We start from the raw sequence: 9,721 nt of genomic DNA on the forward strand, positions 1-9,721 counted from the left end.
CTCTCTAGCTTACGAACAAGTCGAGAAAATGAAACTTGAACTTGATTGACGAATTTCCATTCTTGTACTACAATCAATTAGTACTTCAAGACCACCATCTATGCCGTGAGCAACTCCGAAACGTCGAAGAGGCAGAAGGGATCTGTCAAAATGGTAAACTGAACCAGGAAAAGTTAAAAAAAACAGCCAAGCCCAATTTCCTCAAGTCAATGAAGACCCATTCAAGCGATATCGTAGTTTCACACCAGATTGTCCTCAGAGCTATCAAAAAAGTAGATGGAATGAGCCTTGTGAGGGCCAAGAGGCCACTTTTAACACCAGCAATGAAAGAAACTTATCTTCTCCGCTGTAAGACTCTTTTAATGACTCTTTTGAGCTCTTTTCTTACACTTTTGGCCTCATTATAGCCATGTTGCCTACCCCCTTGACTATATCTTTTGGATGCATGTCGAGGGGGAAGGCCTGTTGTATCCAACATCCAAACACAGAGGACCTCAAAGCCACTGTCAGCCAAAAACGGGACAGATGATTACATTTGTAGTGGGTACCAGGCTAATCGCCGCCACCTAGAATCCATAATTGCCTCTAAGGACGGCTTCATTAATAATTAAGATAGCTCAGGCATACATCTATTTATAATATTGATTTGGTTGCTATTCTATTGTTAATTAATAAGTTATATCTTGTTGAAGTTTAAAATTCAAAGTGGTTAGATTTTAACAGACCACTTGGTATATATGTATTTACCTTTTGTTTTTGTTTATTAGACACGCTAAGCTTTGCTACCGAGTTTCTTTTTTGAACATAAAATAAAATAAAACAATAAAATGACCCGCTGAGCATTAGCTTCACATACTACTTGCTACATTCTTATTACTTCATATCAAAATGGCTTTATGGGAAACATCCAGACATGTTTAATTTTTAATCAGACCAGGGCTTTGAAGATGTCCTTGATATCAAAAATAATAAAGTTTTTCAATTGTTTCCATGTGTTCTCTTGCTTATAGAATGAATGGTGGTGTCTACAGGGGGTGGGGTGGAGAGGCTATAGATCCCCTTCCCCCCAGATCAATGATTTTTTTTAATTACTAAAAAAATTAATATGTGAAATTTTGCTATGGTCTTTTGAAATTTCCCGCCAAAAAAGAATGATTTTTTTTGGGGGGTTTTTGAATTTTTTGTGAACAGCTGTGGGTTTTTGAAATTTTTCCATGATTAATTTAATTTCTTGTGAATAGTTGTGGGTTTTTGAAATCTTTTTTCAAAATAATATAATCTTTGAAATTAAAAAAAAAAATTTTAGATTTGAAATTTTTTTTTCAAATTAATTTTTAGATTTTTTTCTTTGATATATTCAAAAAACCAAGCCCCCCTCCCAAAAAAAAAAAATAAATAATAATATTTATAATCCTGGGAATGAACTATTTTGAATATTTGTCATGTAATGACAATTATAACAAATATTTACAGACTAAGACTTTCTATATGTGATGTGTACAATATAAAATCACGTAGAAGAAATGCTTGTTTTCATTCATTTGAACTTTCATTACAAAGAAATCATAAATAAATAAATATGTACACATATTAGAGAAAAAAGAAACTAATTCAGAAGAATCCCACGCAATTTCATTTCTAAAAATAACACGCGTGTGTTATTAATGGTCACCTCGAGGAATACTAAAACCGTGAGTGAGATAGACATACTCTTTTTCTATTTTTTTTTTATAATCACATTCTCATAATATTTATTCATTTAAAAAAAAGTTAATTGAATGATGATATAATAAATATTTATATTCTTTTGTCACGATAAAACAATAAAGGAAACAAAAAATCATAATTTTACACAATCGTTTTTATCTTTTGGTTCCTGTGTAGATATTAGAAAACGTGGAATAGTCAAGGACTTAAAAGATTTGTTTACAGATGGACAAACACTTTATGGCACGACCCGGACATATCATCGAGACAAATATAATATATGACACACGTACATGCCGGTGGAAGGTTTTTTTTTTTTTTGAAAAGTCGATGTTTTTTAATGCACTCCATGTTATTTATAATATTTAACGTTACATATAATATGCGTGTATTATGTGTATTACTGTTTGAACATTTTGGGGCGTTTGCAGGATTATATATTAGAAGGAACTTCGTTTTTGGAATTTTTTTTTGCAAAAAGGTAGATAAAATTTCACACAGCTGTTTACAAAAAAATTAAATTTCTAGGATATAATTTCAAAAATCCAAGTCTGTTTACAAAAAACAATTTCAACTACAAAAATTTTTGAAAAAAGATTTCAAACATTAAATTTTTTTGAGAAAAATTTCAAAAATTCATGGCTATTCACAGAAAATTAATGTTTTTTTAAAAAAAAAAGGAAAAATTATACTTTTTTTTTTCTTGAAAAATTAACATAAATTTCAAATATAAAATTTTCCAGTAAAAAGAAAAAAAATCTTCATTTGGGAGGGGAGCCTACAGCCCTCCAGCCCACTTCCTGTTACCTTATTAGTATATAGTTGTGTGTACAAGTTGCAATATTGTACAGGTAAATGTTATACATTATAAATTTTATAAACAAATTGTGGAAGTTGCAGCCAAAAAATGAGATGAAGAATTTTCAGCTGAATTGTGATGAGGATAATGCAATAACTGAATATTCAATATATGGTTTAAGATTAAAGGAGTAACAAAATTTTAATAAAAATTACGAATTGATATGTATTTATTCTCTGGCACAATAACTGGTGGTCTAATCTAAAAACTTACTAATTCAATAATTAATTAAGGTTAAGTGATTTAAATTAATTCATACTTTATTTGAAAGTATAAAAACTATATTAAAGTTACAAAACAAAACAAACTTGAGCTCTCTAGCTTACGAACAAATCGAGAAAATGACACTTGAACGTAATTTACGAATTTCTATTCGTGCACTCCAATCAGTGGGGCATCCCTAGGACCACCTTCTACACCGTGAGCATGTCTAAAACGTCGGAGAGGACGGAGGGATCTGTCAAAATGACCAAACTGAACAAGGATGATTTAAAGAAACCGTCCCAGGGCAATCCCCTCAAGTCTTTAAGGGCCCAAGCAAGAGATCTCGGGATTTATCACCAGACTGTCCAGAGAGCAATCAATAAAGTGTGTGGAAAGAGACTTGTGAAGGTAGAGACGCCACTTTTGACGCCAACAATAAAAATAACTTATCTCCTCAGTTGCAAGACTCTTTTGAATGATTCTTTTAAGTTCTTTTTAACTCTTTTCTTACACTTTTGTCCGCCTTACCGCCCCTATGCCAACCCTACCTTTTGGGTACATGTCATGGGGAAAGCCTGTAATGACTGTCATCCAAGCACCAAGGCCCTCAATGTCAGTGTCAGCCAGAACTAAGACGGATGATTACATTCGCAGCGGATGCCAGGACTTCGGTCCCAGCTTGGAAGCCATTATTGCCACTAAGGACAGCTACGATAACTATTAATAGAGCTCTCAGGCACACAGGTTCAGTTTCTGACTTAATGGAACAATTGGTATATATGTAGTTACCCAATTACCCAAAATGATATTACTCGCAAATACATAATAACCAAGTAACTTTAATAAATCAAAATGTAACGGAAATATCAAATAGATAGTTCTTAATTATCTACTTTTACGAAATCATAAGATGTAGACAATACGAATAACAAATTATATGAATTAATGAAGCAAATAAACCGCAATTAAATAAAAAAAAATATTGATTAGCTTATTCGTATAGAAAACACCTATATATATATATTTCAACTTTCAACATTTCCCTCATATGTAGACATAAAGATCAACTGGTAAAATGGCTAGTTTGACATTATCCAATATCATTTTTGGAAAAAAATAAAGCCCAAAATGTAAATAGTTTTACCATTATTTTTCTTCCTTTTTCAAAAAAATAAACTAGTAAAATTTTGTAGGCCATAACTTAATTACTTTTGAACCAAAATATACAGGGTAGTCCGAATAAATTGGGAAAAACTTTAAAGGTTTATTACGAATGAACTAGATGGGGTAGAACCATATACTTTTAATTATTTGAAAGCTACATGATATTCAATTATTCATAATGAGATCTGCCTCTCTTGATAACCTCGGTCACACGGCACCGGAAGCTTTGGCAACCCCGGGCGAAATTGTGCACTTTTTTGGCCTAGTGGGCTGGTGTACTATCTTGTTGGAAGAGATAAATTTTTCTTGGGCTACTCCATTCATCCAAAACCAGAACTAGTGCAATGGCTTCGGTTTACTTTTTGAACATATGTATTGTAAACTAAAATACCTTTTTAAAATCTTTACACTACTTTGAGGTTTCTTCATGCTATTATCAATCACCTTTTCAATATTTGTTATCATAACCTCAGTGCTGGGGCGCTCATCCTTCATCTTTACAATTGTCACCCTCCCACTCTTCTTTACACGTTTAGGAATGTTGTTCTCAAGACAATGTTGGAAATTAGGGGATTTAGCTATGACTCAAGTGCACTTAACTGAGTCATACCGTACTCCATTTTGTTGGAATACTCCGGGAGAATTGCTAAAAATTGATTTTATTAATGGGAGAACAATGGGATCCAGAATTTTCACGTACTCATCAGCTTTCATCTTGTAATCTAAAGGGAACCATACGGGATGAATGTCTAGTGTGATGCAACTAGTCCTAATATCATCACTGAAGCGGGGTGTTTGATGGTGGAGACATTTGGGTGCTCCTTTGCTACATCCCTAAAAGTCACTACCGATCATTCTACCTGTTGAAGACCGAGCCAAAAGTATAGTTCTTCTCATTGGAAAAAATCACAATGAGTCCATGGTTCCCTTGAAGTGGTTGAGGATCTTTTTTGAGTACGCTCCACACGAACTTTTCCAAGATTTTCTGACAATAGAGGTGGCAGAATACTGCCTTGTAGTCCTGCCTTTTTTAGAGCCCAGGACATTGCTGATGGGGGACTTGTTCATCTTCCTGGCCATGTCAGCAATTGATGAAGTTGGCTATCTATTGAAGGCCGACTACAGATGGTTGACGGGCACAGAGGGTTTCTTGCCTCTCCTGGAGAGTGACTGAGGTTCTCTCCAACATTCAACCATATTGAAATAATTTAAATCGTCTTCTTCGAGGCCCAAGTCTGCTCCCAGATGACATTCTGGTGAAATACTATACGGAAGAGTGCTGTGATCTCAATCTTCTTCTAGTACTGTTTGTTCATGTTAGGGATAAGACCTTTTATTTTCTTAGTAATCAATAGTGTTTTTCGTAATATTATTTTTAAAAAAATAACTTTTAAGCTCTCAAAATTTATATTATAGAGATAAGTAAAGAATAAACGTTGATCTGGTAATAGGTATGATAACTATTTTGGTCCCTCCAAGTTAGCATAGGGTCTGTTGTTGATGCCATTCTTTTTGCTGTTTAGAGAGTAAAAAATGAGTACATTTAGTAAATTACATTACTCGTATATTTTAGGCTTAATATTAATTAAAAAAGCTTCATTTCTTAAGTATATAAATATTGTATCCCAGTAGGCGATAGCCATGATCAAATGAGTCAAAAATGGTCAGTGTTTTTATCCTGGCATCCGTTTTCTAATTTCATCAAAAAAAAAAAAATTGGATTAATCAATTTAAAAAGTAGTTTTATACAGTCTTAATTAGCAAATTTTATATTTTAATATTAACTTTGTTTATTTATTTATTGCATAAACTGATTCAAGTTACATACATATTCCGTTTATAATATTTAATAGCTGACTTTTATTTATTATTTTGCTTGTGTAGGATTTTTGGCAATAATAATATGGAAAAAATAGATCAAAATATGATTGCAGGTGAGGTTAGTGCAATCAGTTATAAATGCATGCGGCCGATCGTATATGTATCGATAATGATGGTTTTTGAAGGGAATACTTTTGGAAAACTAGACACATGATAAACATCTTTAGTTTCTAATTGATGAGTATTCATTATTTTTGAAGTGGAGTATGTTCATATTATTATGTGTATGTGTGTGTATAGACTTACTTCCATGAATCATCCATAATACATTTTACCAATTCATGCAACACATTGTAAATGTCAAAAACCAGCCCAATGGGTTATGTTCATAATAGGTTGAAGAAAAAGTAACTTTGTATTTTCCACTTTTTTTGAATGTTTTATAAGTGTTAATATCACCCGGTCACTCGGTTCTGTTCGATAACTTTTTACAGACGAGAATTCAACTTCATAATACCCTTTTCGTAGAAAACCTGTCCCTATTGACCAAAAAAGTCGGACCACCAATTTTCACAGAACTCTGTTGAGACCAAATTTGTATACCTGTGTACAAGAACAGGTTGTTGTCACTTGGTTTGATGTCTGGAATGAAGGAAGGAGGCATAAGAACTTCCCATCCGTTCTCCCGGAGCTTTATGCGCGTCATCAAAGATGATGCAGCCGCATGTTGTCTAGATGAAATATTGTTGTCTCCTATTCAACAATGCTGGCCGCTTCTGTTGGATCACCTGCTTCAAACAGTCGATTTGCTCGCAATAGAAGGCAAAATTGAGTGAAAAAAAAATTGGTTAGAACCACTGTTGTGCAACACTAACTAAACGAGTATCGACCCGTAACATTGCAATTCTTTTTTTGTTGCCTATACGTTTTTTTCCCTTTCAGGTAATAAAAATGTAAAATGTGACGAATTTCTTCCCTTGAAACCTCCATACTCGATACACGATAATTCACGTCTAACCCTGCAAATACAATACTGTATCATTTGTAGTATATACTAACACCTTTACAACGCTTCATCGTATCATCCGATGTGACTAAAAATGAATACATAGTTAAAAAAACGGATGGGAATACGAAATTACTTATTCCCAACCTGATATGTACATCCTTGAATATACAAAAAAAGAAGTGTAGTATTGATACGTGTTTGTGGGACTTGCAATGATTTGCATATACATATGTCATGATTAGAGTTGTAAACTATAAGCACTTTTGTTATGAAATAGAAATAAAAAAATGGCATGGTAACCATGGCTATGGAGTCGCCAGATAAAATGCGGACTCCGACTTCAACACCAGTATTTTGAATGTCACTGACTCCAAACCAATCACATAATTTTTTAATAATATTTTTTTACAGCCTTTTTACGTTATTTGAGTCTAGAGACTATAAATATAGATTTAATTTATAGTTATACGTAGTTATTAGTTATAACTAGTAAATCATTGTTCCAGGTATAAAAAAATATTTGGAATATAAGATATTTGACAAGATGAACAACAAATTAAATGGATAAAAAATCTATCCATTCATAAGTTTCTGAGCATAATTTATGCACCTTTAACTAAGGAAAGACAATACACACAACCTCTCACTACAACGTTATGGATTGTTGAAAAAAAAAAATTATATAAAATTTAACTTTTCAAATTAAATTGAAAAGAAAATTCAAAAACTAAGACTCTCGTTTAATCTATTCTACGAATGTAAAAAAATTACTCCAACCTTTAAGATGGTGGAGGAAGAAATCTGGATGAAATTTGAGGTGAGATTGAGTCACTCGGATTGGCTAATTGAAACGTCCTCACTAAATGAGTGTTGGTGGACGATTGAGTGGCTCATTTCCTTAGTAAAATACATAATATACGCAGTGAAGCACAAGAACCTTCGCGGCTCTATAGGTTGCCTCCCACGCAATAATAATCCTCAATTCCTTCTCCATCGATGGGAAATACTAATACACAATATTCTTAGAATATTTACTAATAATTATTTGTCAGAACTAGCTCAAGATCCTCTTTTCATGATATTTATCAGATCTCTTGATTTGCCGGTTTTTCTTTTTTGTGATTATCCTTGTGTTGTTGACTTAATATTAATTAAACACTAGTACGAACATGCTTATTTAAAGATAGCCAATGAAAAATTAAAAGAATTTGTTTATATTTCGTTTGTTTATATTAAAGTTATAAACTAAAACGATTTACTATAAATTATAAATATATAATAGGCAAATTTCTATTGTAAAACATCCTTGTATACAACTTTTTGTTTGTTTTCTGTCCAGTCGATGTAAATATATTTAAACCTGCCCCCTTTTCTGGTCTGATCAGAATGAAACATAGCTCCCGGTACGTAATCCATAATTTCGAACCACTTTTATTTTATGTTTAAATTCTGTATCTGTCTCTGTTTTTGAAATAAAGGGTTGTTTTATTAAGGGGGACGCACATCACGCACACATATAAATTATTTTTATACTATCATCTATGTAAGTGTCCTTTCCTTATTGTTTTTTTTTTGTTTTTAAACCAGAACATGATAATAATGTTTTCATTGTTTTATATAAATGTATTGTTTAGGAAGAATAAATATGTTTTTTTTTTAATCTGTTCAAAACAAGGATAATTGTAATTAAATGAATATTTTGCTCGTTCTATATGCTGCATTAAATTGAAACAATCATATTGATACATGAAAAAATTTGCAAGTACGCATATTTTTTACAAAAGTAGAGCAAAAAGGGGGAATTTGGATTACCTTGACATTCTTTTCCCGACCTTTATTTCACAAAAAATAAATATATAATCAAATTTGATAAAGGATAACAAAAATTAGTAGAAGTAGTTTTTATAAAGAAATGACCTCCAAAGTCGTTGGAGGCCCAGGTTAACAAAGGACTAAACATAGGTCAACAAACATGTATATATCTATATTTGTTGTTAGCTTTTGATTTTTTTTTCTCTTATAAGTATTATAAACTTTGTTTAGTTGAATTCGAATTAGCTAGATTGTTGTAACTCTGAATAATCTCCTACAATTATCAAATAATAATCCCATAATTGGAAAGATTTGATTAACGACAGACTGATCATTTTTGCCTGCGGCCTGAAATTTACATTCATTATTGCTATTTAAGTCGTAAAATACGGAAATATTCAATTTTTTTTAAAGCTGTGAACAATTCCCAATAATTATTAACTGATAATTCCATAGCTGTGAAAAATTGGTAAATTACTAGTGATGGGACGATTTAAAAATCATTCCCGATTCTTTAATCTTTTAAATAATAGTTAAAACTACTATTTTACTGTAACTTTGTAATAATTAGGATTGATAAAATAAATCACAATTCCTCTATCCGGCGAGCTTTTCCCAGGGTGAGTAATCCCACGGCAAACATTCCCACGGCAAATTTACCAAAGGCAAGCTTTCCTAGATCCTATAAGATAACATACATTAAATTATCAAAACTTATTCCCCTAAAATAAAAAATCGCTGCACCGTCTGTATTTGTTTAGAACACGTTTGTTCACGGTTTTCGAGCATTTTTTATAATAAATTATTTTATTACGATATTTTTAAGATTATAAGACTCAATTCATATATTTACAATTTTTTTGTATCTTGATGGATATATTTCATAACTTAGAAGGGTAATCAATAGTTAAATACTATTAATGCATAATAGTAAATTTTTTTTATGAAAAACTGTAGATCTTTGAAATTTTTTCCCAATAACTTTAATATTTGAAATTTAATTTATGAAATTTTTTCTATAAAATTTAATTAATGTGAATAGCCTTGGAGTTATGTAATTATTTTTCAATAAGTTTAATATTTAAAATTTCATTTTTGACATTTAAAATTTTTTGTGAATAACTGTAGATTTTTGAAATTTTTTT

Source organism: Lepeophtheirus salmonis, chromosome 1 (assembly GCF_016086655.4).
Source record: "Lepeophtheirus salmonis chromosome 1, UVic_Lsal_1.4, whole genome shotgun sequence".
In the NCBI taxonomy this organism is placed as follows: domain Eukaryota; kingdom Metazoa; phylum Arthropoda; class Copepoda; order Siphonostomatoida; family Caligidae; genus Lepeophtheirus; species Lepeophtheirus salmonis.